This window comes from Garra rufa, unplaced genomic scaffold (assembly GCF_049309525.1).
Source record: "Garra rufa unplaced genomic scaffold, GarRuf1.0 hap1_unplaced_002, whole genome shotgun sequence".
NCBI classification, from domain to species: Eukaryota; Metazoa; Chordata; class Actinopteri; order Cypriniformes; family Cyprinidae; genus Garra; species Garra rufa.
Genome location: NW_027394277.1, coordinates 6,127,219 through 6,146,125, shown reverse-complemented (window position 1 = coordinate 6,146,125; position 18,907 = coordinate 6,127,219). Strand labels below are relative to the sequence as shown.

General features: G+C 42.9%; 9 non-coding genes across 9 annotated transcripts; 7 read left to right on the top strand and 2 right to left on the bottom strand.

Moving 5' to 3' along the window:
* Nucleotides 1-7,330: 7,330 nt before the first annotated feature.
* LOC141307932 (U4 spliceosomal RNA) lies at nt 7,331-7,471 on the top strand. The gene has a single exon (XR_012346856.1). It is a non-coding gene; the product is annotated as a U4 spliceosomal RNA (small nuclear RNA).
* A 492-nt stretch (nt 7,472-7,963) lies between these two features.
* Nucleotides 7,964-8,045, bottom strand: trnas-gcu (transfer RNA serine (anticodon GCU)). Its single transcript has one exon. It is a non-coding gene; the product is annotated as a tRNA-Ser (tRNA).
* A 500-nt stretch (nt 8,046-8,545) lies between these two features.
* Nucleotides 8,546-8,686, top strand: LOC141307877 (U4 spliceosomal RNA). Its single transcript, XR_012346802.1, has one exon. It is a non-coding gene; the product is annotated as a U4 spliceosomal RNA (small nuclear RNA).
* A 973-nt stretch (nt 8,687-9,659) lies between these two features.
* LOC141307800 (small nucleolar RNA U3) lies at nt 9,660-9,875 on the top strand. Its single transcript, XR_012346725.1, has one exon. It is a non-coding gene; the product is annotated as a small nucleolar RNA U3 (small nucleolar RNA).
* Nucleotides 9,876-11,160: 1,285 nt separating this feature from the next.
* Nucleotides 11,161-11,233, top strand: trnak-cuu (transfer RNA lysine (anticodon CUU)). Its single transcript has one exon. It is a non-coding gene; the product is annotated as a tRNA-Lys (tRNA).
* Nucleotides 11,234-15,779: 4,546 nt separating this feature from the next.
* On the top strand, nt 15,780-15,918 carry LOC141307946 (U4 spliceosomal RNA). Its single transcript, XR_012346871.1, has one exon. It is a non-coding gene; the product is annotated as a U4 spliceosomal RNA (small nuclear RNA).
* Nucleotides 15,919-16,408: 490 nt separating this feature from the next.
* On the bottom strand, nt 16,409-16,490 carry trnas-gcu (transfer RNA serine (anticodon GCU)). Its single transcript has one exon. It is a non-coding gene; the product is annotated as a tRNA-Ser (tRNA).
* A 490-nt stretch (nt 16,491-16,980) lies between these two features.
* On the top strand, nt 16,981-17,121 carry LOC141307926 (U4 spliceosomal RNA). The gene has a single exon (XR_012346852.1). It is a non-coding gene; the product is annotated as a U4 spliceosomal RNA (small nuclear RNA).
* Nucleotides 17,122-18,094: 973 nt separating this feature from the next.
* Nucleotides 18,095-18,310, top strand: LOC141307780 (small nucleolar RNA U3). Its single transcript, XR_012346707.1, has one exon. It is a non-coding gene; the product is annotated as a small nucleolar RNA U3 (small nucleolar RNA).
* The last annotated feature ends 597 nt before the right edge of the window (nt 18,311-18,907 follow it).

Here is an 18,907-nt window from a genome sequence, read left to right as displayed (position 1 = left end):
GTGCTTTTTACAGTATAGTGTCCCCATCACTATACTGGGGCATTAGGACCCACATAGACCACAGGGTGAGCACCCCCTGCTGGCCTCACTAACACCTCTTCCAACAGCAACCTAGTTTTCCCAGGAGGTCTCCCATCCAGGTACTGACCAGGCTCAGCCCTGCTTAGCTTCAGTGAGCAACCAATCTTGGGCTGCAGGGTGATATGGCTGTGGCTTTTGGATTGAAGCACAATGAAAGACACTGTTAGAATTTTAACATCAGTGTGCATGGATTTAATTTGCACACGTCAGTTACTTTCTCACTTCTACCACCAACATTGGCGGCTTTGTGGAAGGCTCAAGGTGGAAGGTAATAATCATATCTTGGATCCATTCCTCAAGGATTGTATTAGGAATGGTCTTAGAGGATTGTCTTACAGGACAAGGCCTAAATCTGCTGTATGATCATTTCTACAGGAGTTTAATGGGATCCAATTTCATCTTGAAATTTTCATCTTGAATTGACTATACACACACACACACCATTGTATTGCACTAATTTAACTTGCTCTGACACTTTGTAATTATTATTTGTCTAATACACTTGGTTTGTAAATGGTGGCTGTGTGTGAGTTTACTACGTTCATACATTCTTTCATAAAAAAAAAGAAATCTCCCATTTCAAATGAATTTGGCGCTCTGTGGGGTATTGTTACAACTTAAACTCACCTAGTGAGTTTAGTGCAAAAATTTCATGTCTTTCTTTCAAAAGTTCACTCTTACGGGTAATAAACTGAGCAAAAGGGTAGGCGTATCTGGCGTGCTGTCCGGGAGAGGGTCCGTGCTCGGAATTTGGCCCAAACCCTATAAATGCTCCCCAAAAAGGCTAATAATTGCAAGACAGCAGCCAGGTGACCCCCAAAAATTGCCTAGCTTGAGCTGAAGGGATGCTGGAAGTTGGTTGTAATAGCAGGCCTGCACAGGAGGAGCAATATTAGTCTGTTTCATTCTTATTCCGAGGTCCCCGTAGCCGCCAGACCCAGCATGTATCCAGATCAGATGGTCATTGCAGTCCCCCAGATCCAGTCCGTACCCAGCTTAGATCATGGATCACCACCTGGAGATGACTTTAATAGCCGAGGTTGTCAAACAGATTAGCTCCAGAGACGGATCATCAATGAAGACCTCGCCAAACTAGACGGCCATCGGTGCTACACCACGGGATCCTGATGAGTTCTCTACAATCAGACATTGGTACAAACTGCTGGTTTCGTCTGGCCAGAGGAGAACTGGTCCCCCGACTGAGCCTGGTTTCTCCCAAGGTTTTTTTCTCCATTTCTGTCACCTGTGGAGTTTTGGTTCCTTGCCGCTGTTGCCTCTGGCTTTCATAGTTGGGGAAATTTTTTCAGCGATATCGTATATTATTTGAACTGAACAGGACGATGATATCACTGAATTCATTGATGAACTGCCTTTTACTGAAAATTGATTATGTACTAATAAATTTACTAATAAATTTAATAATGCGTTAATTACACACATTGATGCTGTTTAAATACTGTGCAGTTGCTTTGACACAATCTGTATTGTTAAAAGGGTTATATAAATAAAGGTGACTTGACTTGACTTGACATGACTTGAATCCACCAACTTGACATGACTTCAATCCACCATCCTTTCATCCACTGCCAGCTGTCTGTCTGGATGGAAGCAAGTTTTGCATGCTGTGATGATGCTGTCGTACAGGGGCTTGATTTTGAAAAGTCTGTCGTAGGCTTGAATCCCCTTTTTTCGCGTGTTTTCTTGATCACCCTCAGGATCACAAAGATGCAGGTTCCAGGAAATGGCCTGAAATCTGGACCTGGACATAACCAATATTGGGAAGGGTAAGCGGTAGATTTCTTTTCCCGACCAGTAATCACCAATATTTTTGGCACCAAGGAGCCCGATGTAAACCACAAGTGCAATGTATGAATAAAATTCTTGTGCTTTTAAAGGCAACCACAGGAAACGTTTTCCAGCCTCTGATATCATTCTTGCAAAGGCGTTTGTATTTTTTACAATTGTGTCTACCACAGAGCTGGTAAAATAAGCTGAAAGAGCTGCAAGGGGGAATAGATCCTGTCCATTACAAGCTGTGCTCCTGTGATTCGTTTAGGCAGGAAAAGTGGTAACACTGGAACCTCATCCTCAACACTGCAGTCTGAGGCCCTACGTCAAACTCCCTATGTTGGAATTGACATATAAATCTAGTGTTTGCAAAAGACCACCGAAAATAGAAGGTTTATCCTTATCCTTATATAGATTTAACCTTGATTTCCATAAGAAAGGTGCCCCAAATTGGTGGAAAACCACATCTCAACCATACGCTGTCCAAAGCATTGAACCGCCTTCACGCGGCAAAACAGAACATGTTGTTGGCCCGCACTGCTGGGTCAAACTGCGCTTCCCAAAAACAGATTGGGTCAAAACTGACAGAAGAAAACTGTAAGCCTGCTCTAAGCCAGTCTCGCACCATGCAAGAGCCTCCGTTTCTCCTGTGTAATTTGGGGGCCGATAAAAACTGCGTCCGACCCAGTGAAGTAAACCATGACCAGCCCGGCTAGCTCAGTCGGTAGAGCATGAGACTCTCCATGTTGGGCGGCCCTGTTGACTCTCTTTCTTATACTCAGAAGCTGACTCGGGTGAGTTCTGTAATGATAGTATAGCAGCAAGCATTGAGGTAGCCAATTGTCCTCTAGAAGTAGCATCTAAGGAAATTAAAGAAGAACAAGCATGCAAAACAGATAACGAGAAACAGACAAGCCATACTAATGGTGAAGCATCAATAGTACAAGCCTTACATGACACAATGGTTCTCAGCAGACTTCCTGCACCTGAGCCCTTAGTTTTCTCAGGGGACCCACTCAAGTTCTTAGAGTGGAGAGCAAGTTTCAAGGCATTAATAGAACGGCGATGCACAAATCCAGCCGATAAGTTGTTCTACCTACAAAAGTATGTCAGCAGTGAACACAATCTGTGTTGGAAGGAACCTTCTACAGAAAAGACAACGAAGCCTATGATCAAGCATGGGAAGCACTGAATTCTCGGTATGGCCATCCATTTGTAATTCAGCGTGCGTTCAGAGAAAAACTGAATAACTGGCCCAAGATTGGTTCGAGAGAGTCTGTTAAATTGAGACAATTCAGTGATTTTATGACAGCATGCAGCAATGCTATGCCACACATCAAAGGGCTTCAGGTGTTAAACGACTGTGAAGAAAATCAGAAAATGCTACAAAAACTACCTGATTGGCTGACGTCTCGTTGGAATCGGCATGTAACAATGCAGCTGAAACGAGCGGAAGAGTACCCTACTTTCAAGGAGTTTGCTGATTTTGTGGCACAGGAAGCAGAAATAGCATGCAACCCTGTAACATCCTTTCACGCCCTGAAGCTCTCTGAAGAAAAGCCATCTAGAGAAGTCAAGCGCTCAAAGGCTAATGCGTTCATCACTAATGTGAAAGCGTCAGATAAATCAAGAATAGTGTCAAAATCATACAGTGTTGGAGTAAGCAACTCAGTTGATTCTAACAGATCCAATAGAGTTAACACTCTGCCTTCATGTTCAAACCCAGTCACTTGCAGGTGTTGTGGAGAGAGCCACTCCATCCACAAATGCCAAACGTTCACCAGTAAGTCTGTGGAGGACAAGAGAAAGTTCATATAAGACAATAACCTATGTTTTGGCTGTCTTAGGAAAGGACACAATTCAAAGGACTGAAGGAATAAAGCTACTTGTAGTATATGCAAGAAACATCATCCAACACCACTTCATGAAGACCGTCCTTCTTCTACAGCAGTAACAGTTTCGCACACAATGCAAGCTGAACAAAACACATCTTCTCTTTCCTGTTGCGTAGACAGTGGAGATGGTGGGAGTACATCAATGATAGTGCCTGTATGGATTTCTTCAACTTCCACTCCTGATAGAGAGACCTTAGTTTACGCTCTTTTGGATATGCAAAGCAGCAACACCTTTGTGGATCAAGAGTTGTGTGAGAGGATGGGGGTGATTTCAGAGCCAGTAAAGTTAAAGCTTACCACAATGATGGGAAAGGATTCAATTGTTCAAAGTGAAAGAGTTTGTGGGCTCAGAGTTAGGGGGTTTCACTCCCATGGCCTAATCAGTTTGCCACCTGCCTATACCAGAGACTTCATTCCACTTGAACTTTCCCACATTCCTACTCCGGAAACCGCTAGAAGGTGGAGTCATCTGAATGAAATTGCTCAGGAAATTCCAACGCTGCTGAATTGTAAGGTCGGACTCTTGATAGGTTATGATTGCTCAAGAGCTTTGGCACCACGCCAAGTCATCACAGGAGGTGATGAAGAACCATTTGCAGTCAAGACAGACTTGGGTTGGAGCATAGTTGGCTGTCCACCGCAGTTTGCCAAGTCGACTGAAGTTACAGGCCTGTGCCATCGTGTATCTGTTAAGGAACTCCCGATACTAACACCTACCTCAGTCATCAGAGCCCTTGAATCAGACTTTAGAGATACAAGCCCAAGGGAAAGGAGCATATCACAAGATGATATACAGTTCACGCAACTTCTAAATGAGAAAATTAATCAGAATTCAGAGGGACACCTTGAGATGCCCCTCCCCTTTAAGACACGCCCACAGTTACCTGAAAATAAGCAGCTGGCTCTGGTGCGACTGAAGCGTCTGAAAGGAAGATTTGAGAAAGACCAGAAATTCAAGGATGATTATGTAAAGTTCATGGAAGGTGTCTTCAAGGATGGTGATGCAGAGAGCGCTGAACACCAACCCAAAGTAGGAAACGTCTGGTATATTCCTCACCAGGGGGTATATCACCCTAGAAAGCCAGAGAAAATTAGAGTTGTGTTCGACTGCTCTGCTAAATATGGTGGCACGGCGTTGAATGATCACTTGCTAACGGGACCAGATCTCACTAATGGACAATCAGGCGTACTCTGCAGGTTCCGCAAATATCCAATCACCATTATCTGTGATGTGGAAAGGATGTTTCACAGGTTCCATGTAAGCCAGGAAGACAGAGATTACTTACGGTTCCTGTGGTGGGAAAATGGCGATACAAGATCAGAGCCAAAGGAGTATCGCATGAAAGTCCACCTTTTCGGAGCAGCATCATCTCCTGGCTGCGCGAATTACGGAATGAAGTATCTTGCATGTCAAAACGAAAGAGAGTATCCTGCAGCAGCCAGTTTCATCAAAACTAATTTCTACATTGATGATGGGCTCATTAGTGTGAAAAATGTGGACACTGCTATCAAACTTGTCCAAGAAGCCCGAAATGTGTGTGCAAAAGGGAAATTGCGCCTACACAAGTTCATCTCGAACAACAAAAGGGTTATGGAGTCTGTCCCTGTCAGTGAACGAGCCAGCGAAATTCAGGATGTGGAGCTTGGTTCAAATGAATTCCCAGTCCAGACTGTGTTGGGAGTAAAGTGGAGTGTAAATAGTGACACCTTTTCATTTAAAGTAACACTGGATGAGAAACCAGCAACACGGCGAGGAATCCTCTCAACCGTCGCATCTGTGTTTGATCTGTTAGGATTCTTGGCTCCCTTCCTTCTATTAGGAAAGAAAGTACTACAGGAAATGTGCCAAAGGGGCATTGAGTGGGATGACCCACTTCCCAGAGAGTTAATGCCGCAATGGAGTAGCTGGCTAAATGAGTTGAAGAACCTGCACGATCTCCAGATAGCAAGATGTTTTGCTCCTGAACACCTAGGGACTGTTCAGAGGATCGAACTCCATCACTTTTCAGATGCGAGTAGCCATGGCTATGGTCAGTGCTCATATATTCGAGTGTTGAGTGAAGATAAAGTGCACTGCTCTTTTGTCATTGGCAAAGCAAGAGTTGCGCCCACCAAAATCGTGACTATACCCAGGCTTGAGTTAACAGCTGTGGTGATCTCTTCAGCAGTCAGTAGCATGTTAAAGGAGGAGCTGGAGCTCAAAATTGACCAAGAATATTTCTGGACCGATTCAAAAGTAGTCTTAGGCTACATTAACAATGAAGCCCGTAGATTTCACGTTTTTGTAGCGAATCGAGTCCAAAGAATTAGAGAGGCGACTAACCCTGAACAGTGGCACTACATAGACACCGAACAAAATCCTGCAGATCACGCTTCCAGGGGCCTCAAGGTGTCAGAGCTGATCACTTCAAATTGGCTCACTGGAACGAAGTTTCTCTGGGAAAGAGAAATTGTCACAGCAAAGACAACTCCTGAGCTTCTGGTTGGCGACCCTGAAATCAGGACAACACAAGTGCTACAAACAAATGTAGCAAATGATGATGATCATTTTCTAGAGAGATTCAGTAGATTGTCGAAATGGCACACTGCATTGAAAGTTGTCGCTCGTATCCAGCAACTGGCGAGAGACAAGAAAGTTAAACCCATAAATGTTGAAGACATGAGAAATGCAAGCATCACGCTCATAAAATTAGCACAAAGAGATGCTTTCAAAGATGAAATACAAATACTGAAGCATAGTAAATTGCCATATAAATCTAATAAAATATTAATTTGTCATTTGTAATAATAATTTCATTCATTTGGACATCATTTATGTGATAATTACTGATAAATAAAGGATTCAGTAAATACTTCAATGTATGGCAACAGTGTAATATGAACTGGGAAGCCTGTGATCATTTCTTTTCTCCTCATTTTTTCCTTTTTTCTCTCTATTTTCTTTCTTTTTCTCTTTTTCCACCTCCTTCCCCTCCTTCCTCCTCCTTCCTTTTCCTGTTTTGCACGCGCGTCAGGTGTCCACTAACGCCTATGCCGTTCTTAGGGTTGCGAGGCACAGCTTTCTCAGGGGGCGTTTATCCTGTGCACCTTCAATAAGCTGGCTTGTTTTAAAAGAAGTCAGCGGCGGGTGTTTGATGAACATTTTCACCAGCTTGAGTTTGCTGTGGCATGTGGATTCATTCTTTACTGATGATCTGTCTCTGGGGCTCATCTAGTTGACATGGTATCCGCTGACATTCGGCTGAAGGTGCTGATCCACCATCTGCTCTTGGTACGGACTGGATCCGGGGGACTGCAGTGACCATCTGATCGGAATACAGAATGGATCTGGCGGCTACGGTGACCTCAGAATAAGAAGAAACAGACTAATATTAATGTAGATGCAAAAGTTCCATGTTGCCACAGTGTCAGATTGGAGAGGATCTGGTTTTCACAGTCTTGCGTCGATGGCCGTCCAGGTGAAGAGGTCTTCACTGATGATCTGTCTCTGGGGCTCATCCAGCTTGCTACCACCTTGTCGGTTCAGATCCACGTAGGTGCACGAAAAGGTCACGACCGTCACCGGTATTCTATCGCAGAGGCAATGTTGTAGCTTGTGTGGTTTATCTGAGGTGTGATCATTGCTGGTTGAAAACTTTCCCCCGATATCCCATCGGGATGATTTGAAATACAGTCGGCTTCGACAGTTTTTGCCGGTCTCTCTGGACGCTTCTTGAAAAAGATAGTTTTGCTTCGTTTTGTTGGAGTGGCTGGTTGTTGGTCCTCGTCAATGAGGTGTCTACAGATCATAGCGTGCCGGAGCCAGAAGATTTGTTGTTTTGTCAATATGTTCTCAAGACTTCGCTGCAGGTATCGTTAAACTACAGCACAATTACAGCTCACCGCTACCCATCGTAAACAGGTTGGGCCTGTCTGTTCCGGTGGGCTCTCAGTGGTGCTAAATCATCAAATGAAGAGGATGGGATTCAAACCCACACCAACCAAGGTGTGCCGAGCACAACGGATTAGCCTTGCATCGCCTTAACCACTCGACCACCTCGTCACTTTCCGTGGTCCTTTTATTTAACACTCCCGATTCAGACCATCAGCTCATTAGTAGAGCACTCAGTGAACTGAACTGAGTGTGTCAGATAAGGAGGACACTCAAAAAGTGCAGAGTGGGGTCCCCAGGACCGAGGATTACTGCTAAAGGAGCCGAACGACGAGGATGGGATTCGAACCCACGCGTGCAGAGCACAATGGATTAGCAGTCCATCGCCTTAACCACTCGGCCACCTCGTCATTTTACGTGACATTTTCTATTTAGCACTCCTGATTCAGATCATCAGATCATCAGTTCATTAGTAGAGAACTCTAAGAACTGAACTGAGTGTGTTAGATAAGGAGGACACACAAAAAGTTTAGCATGGGGTCCCCAGGGCCTGGATTAAGGTCCAGTGCTAAAGGAACCGAACGACAAGAATGGGATTCCAACCATTGCACAGAGCACAATGGATTAGCAGTCCATCGCTTTAACCACTCGGCCACCCCGTCCCCTTGCTGACCGAGACAGGCCATGCTGCGGACCTTTTCAGATGCTGCTGCCGTGCTTTCAGCAGGCTGTTTTGAGCACAGAGGGAATAGTGAATGAGCCGTCTTTTACACACCTCTAATCTGTTCCGTGGAAACACGGTGCAGCAACCCGTGCCAGGAGACTGTTTGTGCGTCATGTTTAAAGCTTGCTGCCACCTTGTCGGTTCACATCCACGTAGGTGCACGAAAAGGTCACGACCGTCGCTGGCATTCTTTCGCAGAGGCAATATTGTAGCCTATGAGGTTTATCCGAGGCGCGATCATTGCTGGTTGAAAACTTTACCCAATACCCCGCCAGGATGACTTGAAATACAGTTAGCTTTGGCAATTTTTGCTAGCCTCTCTGGAGGCTTAGAGTTTTGTTGAGAAATATAGCCTTGTTTCGTTTAGGGGTTTTTTTCCTCGCCAAAAAGCTGTCTACTGATGATAGAGCGCCAGAGCCAGAAGGCTTGTTGTTTTGTCAATATGTTCTCAAGACAGGTATCGTTAAACTGCAGCGCAATTACAGATCACCGTTACCCATCGTAAACAGGTTGGTCCTGTCTGGTCCGGTGGGCTCTCAGTGGCGCTAAAGCTTCCAATGCGTGTCGAGCACAATGTATTAGCCTTCCACCGCCTTAATCACTGGACCACCTCGTCATCTTGCGGGGTTTCTTTATTTAACACTCCTGATTCATGTGCATGTGGATGCATTCTTCGTCTTTTGTTTCAGCCGCCGAGGGCCTGTTTTCCACTGAGGCCCTGCGCCAAACTCCCTATGAGACACAATCGAACGTTAGTAGTAACCTCCGATTACGGCCGAATGTGGATTCTGCTCGGACGACGGGGCACCGGTACATCCTTTGTAGCTTTAGCTTATTAGCCAAACGCTACACCAGTTTGCCATTTCCCATGAAATCATCCTTGATTTCCATAAGAAAGGTGCCCCAAATTGGTGGAAAATCACAACTCAACCATACGCTGTCCAAAGCATTGAACCGCCTTCACGCGGCAAAACAGAACATGTTGTTGGCCCGCACTGCTGGGTCAAACTGCGCTTCCCAAAAACAGATTGGGTCAAAACTGACAGAAGAAATCTCTAAGCCTGCTTTAAGCCCTACCCACGGGACGGGTTGACAGTCTCGCACAACGCGAGAACCTCAGTTTCGCCTGTGTAATTTGGGGGCCGATGAAAACTGCATCCGACTAAAATTACAAAAAAAAATTTTAGGACTCTAATGATGTTTCAGATGTAACTTTTCTCATCTCTGTTGTTAGGTTGTCACCATCTCTGAGACTCAAAGTGTCAGAAGTCGCCTAAGCTGGTTTTGCAAAATGGAGGTCAAGACTATGCTTTCAGAGATCATTTCTATAGTTTTTAACTAAGAAGTGTGTTTCAAAAGTGTGGTGTTTCCCAAACTACGATGATGAGCTTTGATACTCTTTTGTGAGCGTGAGTCGGGTGTGGAGTAATGGTTTATTTCATATGCTCCACACCATTGATGAACGTTCTGTGTGGCGTTTATACAGCATAGAAGAAGAGAGTATGATCAGAGTGGTCTTTGAAAGTTGTAAATATCAGATTAAAAATCTTGTGAGTAGCTGCGATTGACTGTTTGGCTCATAATTGGTGTATATCTGATGAAACTACTTTTTTTATCTTTTTTTTTTTTTTTTTTTTTTTTACATTTTTGTTGGTGGGTGTCACCATCCTTGAGATTCAGAATGTCAGGATAAGATGTCAGCTGGTTCTATCAACTTAAAGTTGCCATAAAATGCATTGAGAGAATATTTTAATTTGTTCTTTGATGTCTACATAGAAGGTATATGGCATAGGAAAGGGCAAACAATCTCCAGAAACGGTTTTACAGGACCATTTACAACCCTAGGATTTGTTCCTAGAATGAAATGCTCTGTTATTGCCTTTTTTGGAAGCTTCATGAATATTAATGAGCTCTGCTCCGATTGGCTGTTTCACAGAGCTGCTCATCTCTATAGCTGGCACATTGATAAAAAATATTTATTTAATTAGGAGCTCTAGCGGCTTTTAATATGTGGTTTGTTGAATCTGCCGTTTTGTATCGCAGACATTTTAGTCTCATTACTGTGATCCATGTGCTCTGTGTAAAGTTATAATGCAGAGGGAGCTCTTCTTACCACACAAGTTCAGCTGCTTCTCGGTGATACTCTGGATCTGTAAATCATTCGCCATCATCAGCGCAGTTATTTCTCCATCATTCACCATCATCAGCACAGTCATCTCTCTGTTTATGTGGTAAGTGATATCTTTTGTACTGCAATGTAACAGGCTAGTGCTAGCATTAAGCTAACTGTGTCCCTTCAGTGGCTTGCCTTGTTTTACTGATGTACTGACGTTACCGATGATTGGGCGATGCAAATGTTGGAGGCGTAACTATTAACGATCCCGGGACTGTTGCGTAACAGTCGGTGTTATGTTGGAATTGGCATATAAATCTAGTGTTCTCAAAAGACCATCGAAAAATAGAAGATTTATCCTTATCCTTATATAGATTTATCCTTGATTTCCATAAGAAAGGTGCCCCAAATTGGTGGAAAATCACATCTCAACCATACGCTGTCCAAAGCATTGAACCGCCTTCACGCGGCAAGACAGAACATGTTGTTGGCCTGCACTGCTGGGTCAAACTGCGCTTCCCAAAAACAGATTGGGTCAAAACTGACAGAACAAAACTCTAAGCCTGCTCTAAGCCCTACCCACGGGACGGCTCGACAGTCTCGGCACAACGCGAGAGCCTCCCTTTCGCCTGTGTCATTTGGGAGCCGATGAAAACTGCCTCCGACCCGGTGAAGGAAACCACAACCAGCCCGGCTAGCTCAGTCGGTAGAGCATGAGACTCTTAATCTCAGGGTCGTGGGTTCGAGCCCCACGTTGGGCGCCTCTGTTGGCTCTCTTTCTTCCCAACAGGGTGGCGGGCTCCAGCGTGCCCATTCGCCGCACAGGCTAAGTGGATTTTGCGAGCTCCGGAAACATCTTTCAAAACAGCCTGTTAGTACGTGCGATTCTAATCCCTAACCGTAACCCTTGCTTTTACAACCGTGATCCGGCGGCAGCAGACACACAGCGGCTGTCTCTGTGGCGCTACCTGGAGCAGGATCGTCTGTTTCCGCGGCCGTCTCCTCGTCCAATCGCCGATCTCGCCGTCCATTGTGAGAATGGATGAGAGCCAATTGCGTCGCTCGCCGTCCATTGCGAGAATGGATGAGAGCCAATCGCGTCGCTCGCCGTCCATTGTGAGAATGGACGAGAGCCAATCGCATCACTCAAGCTCCATTGTTGAGAGCCACTCACTGCGCTTAGTTTCATTCTAAGTCAGGTTCAAAAATCAGACGAACGGAATATAGGATAACTTTTCAAAGTAAGTAATACATGTTTTCTACTTTCTTCCTCTCTGTTTACAATGTTCTCAATTGGTAACTCGTTACGTTTTCGTCCGTCGTTCATCCGTGTTTGGCGTTCACAAACTTTTGACTCGCGAATTGCCCATAATGAAACAGTTTAAATGAAATCTAACTTTCTAAAATCTATTTACACGTTCTTAAGTTCGATTTAAATGGGGGAAAAAACGCGTTTCAGCTGTAAGTGCAGTCATCCCTTATGACAATTTACCTTGTTTTTACTATAGTGAATCGTAGTAACCATGTTGTGTTTTTGGCTGATCGATTACAACTGTATGAACACAGTCTTACTATAAATTAAAATCCGAATGAACAGCAACAACAAAAAACGTTGTGCTTGTGTTTGTCGTCATTTACCATGGTTTTACTATAGTGAAAGTATAGTAATCATGTTTTCTTTTCATGACTTGCCTAAAATCTCACATATTAACCATAATTGTGCCTGTAATCGTACTTATTAAACTCAGTTTACTCGTTCTTTAAGTGTAAACACAGTCTTAATATAAATAATCAAGTAATTTACCATGCTTTTACTATAGTGAAAGTGTAGTAATCATGTTTTGTTTCCATGATTAACCTATAATCTCTCATATATAAAACACCATTTGCCTGTAGTTTTGCATAGTAAACACATCTATTCTATTTAAAGTTTGATTTGGATTTAAAAAATATGTGTAGTTGTAGACATTATCATTTCTAATTAACATTTAATGTGATTAACTAACAATGCACTTTATTTCACATTGTGATTAATACATGCTATATGTATTTACTATAGTAATAACAGTAAATTATGCATAATTGCCACAAGGTCATGGGTGATGGCGAGTGGATGGCCAGGTTGAGGACTTTTGCCAGCTCTGGGGTTTGTCCGACTGGAGGCAACAGACCAGCACCACGGCAGCAGAAGTTGTACAACCTCTACAAGAAGGTAAAGTTACCTGTATCTCATTGTAGAATATGAATGTGTACATTATTTGTCAAACATTTTTACACGTGACTGTGTTTAATGTTTTTGAAAGAAGTGTCTTTTGCTCATTCAGCCTGCATTTATTTGATCCAAAATACAGAAAAAACAGCAATATAATTTGTACTGCATATTTGTATTTATTTTTTAATGAAAACTGTGATACGTTTTGCAGAATTCATTGATGAATAAAAAGTTAAAAACAACAGAATTAATTTCTTTAAAAAAAATTTTTTTGAACAGTACTGTGTATCGTTACAGAAGATTTCATATTTGATTTCTAATGCTGTTCTTAATATAACTTTTTACTGATTTCTAAAATGATTGCTAAATTTATTCAGCGTTGATGACAAAAAAAATTTAAAGTACATGTAACTGTAAATTTAAACTGTATTAACATTTTATAATATTATTAATGTTTTTTATATTTTTTATTTAATAAATGCAGGACTGATGAGCATAAGACACTTCTTTCAAAAACATTAAAAATAGTAATGTGTCTAAACTTTTGACTGATCCTGTATTTGTGTGTTTTCTTTTATTATTTTTTTTTTCATAGGAGAGCTGCTTGGTGTTGACTACTTCCTGGGTCAGACTGGACAGCTCCTGGTAGTGGACCCTGACTCAGAAGAGACAGAGAACATGCTGGAGGATGTGGATGAAGGTGAGGATGAAGAAGACGAGGGCTTCAGGGTGGACCAAACACTTGACATTACTGAATCGAGTCTTACTGATGACCCAAGCTTCTCTCTGTCCTCCACTCAGCCTGATGCCTCCTTCACGCCAGGTGTCTCAGCATCCCCTGACGAGTCTGTGGTATGTAAATGTCTCGTTTAATGTATGTATGTAATTATGTTTTATGTAATACTGTAAAATTTCTAGGGAAAACATAATAATTTGTGCTGACCTGTTGCTTTTTGTCTGAAGTTGACAAAAAAAAAAACATCTAGAAAAATATATATATTTATTTGTTTTGGGTTTTTTGTCCCACTTCACTGTACTCATAATGTTGTTGATTTCATTTTTTTCTTTTTGTTGTATTTTTCTCACAGGCTTTGGCTAGTGCTGGTGTGCTGGACAAAGTGGACAGCCTTGCGGAGTATCTTGTGGAGCTCAGGAATCAGCCATCTCTGGCTCTCACCAACCATCAGGTCAGTTTCTCTTCTTGACCTGTCATATGTTAACACTACCACTTGTTTTGTTTTCTCATTTGCCTTGTATTATATGTTCTCTCTGCTTAGGTGAGCAATATAGTTGGCAGAACCTGCTGGATTTTGGGGGTGGAGAGCATGAAGAGGCAGACATTCACCACCGCTGCCCCACTTGCCCAGTGGCCAGATTGTTGTCGCCTGATAGAGACCATTTCAAGCTCTGTGCCATCCATAAGAGTCCAAAAAAGAAAGGGGATAAAGTTTTATTTATGTGCATTGTTTTCTGCTTTCTGTTCTTTTGAACTTGCAATGAATGCACTAGTGCCATGGACATTAAGACAGTTTTATTTAATAGTATAGTTTGGTTTTCTGTTCTTTAGTACTTGCAAAACATGCACAGGACAGGAGTCATTAATATTTTAAAGTTTTATTCATTTGTATTGTTTTGTGCTTTCTGTTCTTTTCACTTGCAGTTAATGCACAAGAGCCATGGACATTGGACGGTTTTGTTTATATGTATAGTTCTGTTTTCTGTTCTTTTGCACTTACAAATTATTATTAAGAGGTAATATTCTGTTTTCTGCACATGCAACATAACTACAAGAATAAAAATGTAAAAAAAAAAAAAAAGAATAATGAATAATTGGCTTTGACTGATTGAAAAATAAAAGTTTGGTCATGATCAAATAACTCTTTTTGTTTGTCATTGTTACAGTATCATTAAACAGTTATACGCCCTTTTAAAAATGTTGATAAATTTGGGGATGATTTAATACATAAATGTACAATTTTTTGTACTATAAGTTTTAGAACATAACTACAGCAGAAATATATTTAAAGTGCAAAAACTTTGAATAAAATATCAATAATCAGTAATATAAATCTAATAAAATATTAATTTGTCATTTCAAAAATGATTTCATTCATTTGGACATTATTTATGTGATAATTACTGATAAATAAAACATTCAGTAAACACTTCAATCTTTGGCAACACTGTAATATGAACTGGGAAGCTTGTGATCATCCTTACCCCCATATAAATGTACAGGAAAATAGAGAAAACATTTTTTTTTTTTCAGATAATTTATTGTAAATATACACTCCAAAAACATTGCTTTAAAGGACAAAGAGATAAAATTCCCTTTCACTTCTTTTCTCCTCATTTTTTCCTTTTCTTTCTTTTTCTCTTTTCCCCCTCTTCTCCCCCCTCCTTCCTTTTCTTCCCCCCCCCTTAACAGACTATTGTTCCCCAGCTTTGGCGCAATCGGTTAGCGCGTTCGGCTGTTAACCGAAAGGTTGGTGGTTCGAGCCCACCCAGGGACGTGTGAAATGCCGGTGTTTTGCACGCGCGTCAGGTGTCCACTAGCGCCTATGCCATTCTTAGGGTTGCGAGGCACAGCTTTCTCAGGGCGTTTATCCTGTGCACCTTCAATAAGCTGGCTTCTTTTAAAAGAAGTCAGCGGCGGGTGTTTGGTGAACATTTTCACCAGCTCGAGTTTGCTGTGGCATGTGGATTCATTCTTTACTGATGATCTGTCTCTGGGGCTCATCTAGTTGACATGGTATCCGCTGACATTCGGCTGAAGGTGCTGATCCACCATCTGCTCTTGGTACGGACTGGATCCGGGGGACTGCAGTGACCATCTAATCGGAATACAGAATGGATATGGCGGCTACGGTGACCTCAGAATAAGAACAAACAGACTAATTTTAATGTAGATGCAAAAGTTCCATGTTGCCACAGTGTCAGATTGGAGAGGATCTGGTTTTCACAGTCTTGCGTCGATGGCCGTCTAGGTGAAGAGGTCTTCACTGATGATCTGTCTCTGGGGCTCATCCAGCTTGCTATCACCTTGTCGGATCACATCCACGTAGCTGCAAGAAAAGGTCACGACCGTCACCGGTATTCTATCGCAGAGGCAATGTTGTAGCTTGTGTGGTTTATCTGAGGTGTGATCATTGCTGGTTGTAAACTTTCCCCGATATCCCATCTGGATGATTTGAAATACAGTCAGCTTCTCAGTTTTTGCCGGTCTCTCTGGACGCTTCTTGAAAAACAAAGTTTTGCTTCGTTTTGTTAGAGTGGCTGGTTGTTGGTCCTCGTCAAAGAGGTGTCTACAGATCATAGCGTGCCGGAGCCAGAAGATTTGTTGTTTTGTCAATATGCTCTCAAGACTTCGCTGCAGGTATCATTAAACTACAGCACAATCACAGCTCACCGCTACCCATCGTAAACAGGTTGGGCCTGTCTGTTCTGGTGGGCTCTCAGTGGTGCTGAATCATCAAATGAAGAGGACGGGATTCAAACCCACACAAACCAAGGTGAGCCTAGCACAACGGATTAGCCTTGCATCGCCTTAACCACTCGACCACCCCGTCACTTTCCGTGGTCCTTTTATTTAACACTCCCGATTCAGACCATCGGCTCATTAGTAGAGCACTCAGTGAACTGAACTGAGTGTGTCAGATAAGGAAGACACAAAAAGCGCAGAGTGGGGTCCCCAGGACTGAGGATTACTGCTAAAGGAGCCGAACGACGAGGATGGGATTCGAACCCACGCGTGCAGAGCACAATGGATTAGCAGTCCATCGCCTTAACCACTCGGCCACCTCGTCATTTTACGTGACGCTTTTTATTTAGCACTCCTGATTCAGATCATCAGTTCATTAGTAGAGAACTCAAAGAACTGAACTGAGTGTGTTAGATAAGGAGGACACACAAAAAGTTTAGCATGGGGTCCCCAGGACCCGGATTAAGGTCCAGTGCTAAAGGAACCGAACGACAAGAATGGATTCCAACCATTGCACAGAGCAAAATGGATTAGCAGTCCATCGCCTTAACCACTCGGCCACCCCGTCCCCTTGCTGACCGAGATAGGCCATGCTGCGGACCTTTTCAGCTGCTGCTGCCGTGCTTTCAGCTGGCTGTTTTGAGCACAGAGGGAATAGTGAATGAGCCGTCTTTTACACACCTCTAATCTGTTCCGTAGAAACACGGTGCAGCAACCCGTGGCAGGAGACTGTTTGTGCGGCAGTTTAAAGCTTGCTACCACCTTGTCGGTTCACATCCACGTAGGTGCAGAAAAAGGTCACGACCGTCGCCTGCATTCTTTCGCAGAGGCAATATTGTAGCCTATGAGGTTTGTCCGAGGCGCGATCATTGCTGGTTGAAAACTTTACCCAATACCCCGCCAGGATGACTTGAAATACAGTTATCTTTGGCAGTTTTTGCTAGTCTCTCTGGAGGTTTAGAGTTTTGTTGAGAAATATAGCCTTGTTTTTTTTAGGGTTTTTTTTCCTCGCCAAAAAAACGGTCTGCTGATGATAGTGCGCCAGAGCCAGAAGGTTTGTTGTTTTGTCAATATGTTCTCAAGACAAGTATCGTTAAACTGCAACGCAATTACAGCTCACCGTTACCCATCGTAAACATGTTGGGCCTGTCTGGTCCGGTGGCCTCTCAGTGGCGCTAAAGCTTCGAATGCGTGTCGAGCACAATGTATTAGCCTTCCACCGCCTTAACCACTGGACCACCTCGTCATCCGGCGGGGTTTCTTTATTTAACATTCCTGATTCATGTGCATGTGGATGCATTCTTCGTCTTTTGTTTCAGCCGCCGAGGGCCTGTTTTCCACTGAGGCCCTGCGCCAAACTCCCTATGAGACACAATCCAACGTTAGTAGTAACCTCCGATTACGGCCGAATGTGGATTCTGCTCGGACGACGGGGCACCGGTACATCCTTTGTAGCTTTAGCTTATTAGCCAAACGCTACACCAGTTTGCCATTTCCCATGAAATCATCCTTGATTTCCATAAGAAAGGTGCCCCAAATTGGTGGAAAATCACATCTCAACCATACACTGTCCAAAGCATTAAACCGCCTTCACGCGGCAAAACAGAACATGTTGTTGGCCCGCACTGCTGGGTCAAACTGCGCTTCCCAAAAACAGATTGGGTCAAAACTGACAGAAGAAATCTCTAAGCCTGCTTTAAGCCCTACCCACGGGACGGGTTGACAGTCTCGCACAACGCGAGAGCCTCAGTTTCGCCTGTGTAATTTGGGGGCCAATGAAAACTGCATCCAACTAAAATTACAAACAAAATTTTAGGACTCTAATGATGTTTCAAATGTAACTTTTCTCATCTCTGTTGTTAGGTTGTAACCATCTCTGAGACTCAAAGTGTCAGAACTCGCCTAAGCTGGTTTTGCAAAATGGAGGTCAAGACTATACTTTCAGGGATCATTTCTATAGTTTCTAACTAGGAAATGTGTTTCAAAAGTGTAGTGTCTCCCAAACTACGATGATGAGCTTTGATACTCTTTTCTGAGCGTGAATCGGGTGTGGAGTAATGGTTTATTTCATATGCTCCACACCATTGATGAACGTTCTGTGTGGCATTTAAGCAGCATAGACGAAGAGAGTATGGTCAGAGTGGTCTCTGAAAAATGTAAATATCAGATTAAAAGTCTTATGAGTTGTTATGATTGAGATTTTTTTTTTTTTTTTTTACATTTTTGTTGGTGGGTGTCACCATCCTTGATATTCAGAATGTCAGGATAAGATGTCAGCTGGTTCTATCAACTTAAAGTTGCCATAAAATGCATTGAGAGAATATTTTAATTTGTTCTTTGATATCTGCATAGAAGGTATATGGCATAGGAAAGGGCAAACAATCTCCAGAAACGGTTTTACAGGACCATTTACAACCCTAGGATTTGTCCCTAGAATGAAATGCTCTGTTATTGCCTTTTTTGGAAGCTTCATGAATATTAATGAGCTCTGCTCCGATTGGCTGTTTCACAGAGCTGCTCATCTCTATAGCTGGCACATTGATAAAAATATTTATTTAATTAGGAGCTCTAGCGGCTTTTAATATGTGGTTTGTTGAATCTGCCGTTTTGTATCGCAGACATTTTAGTCTCATTACTGTGATCCATGTGCTCTGTGTAAAGTTATAATGCAGAGGGAGCGCTTCTTACCACACAAGTTCAGCTGCTTCTCGGTGATACTCTGGATCTGTAAATCATTCGCCA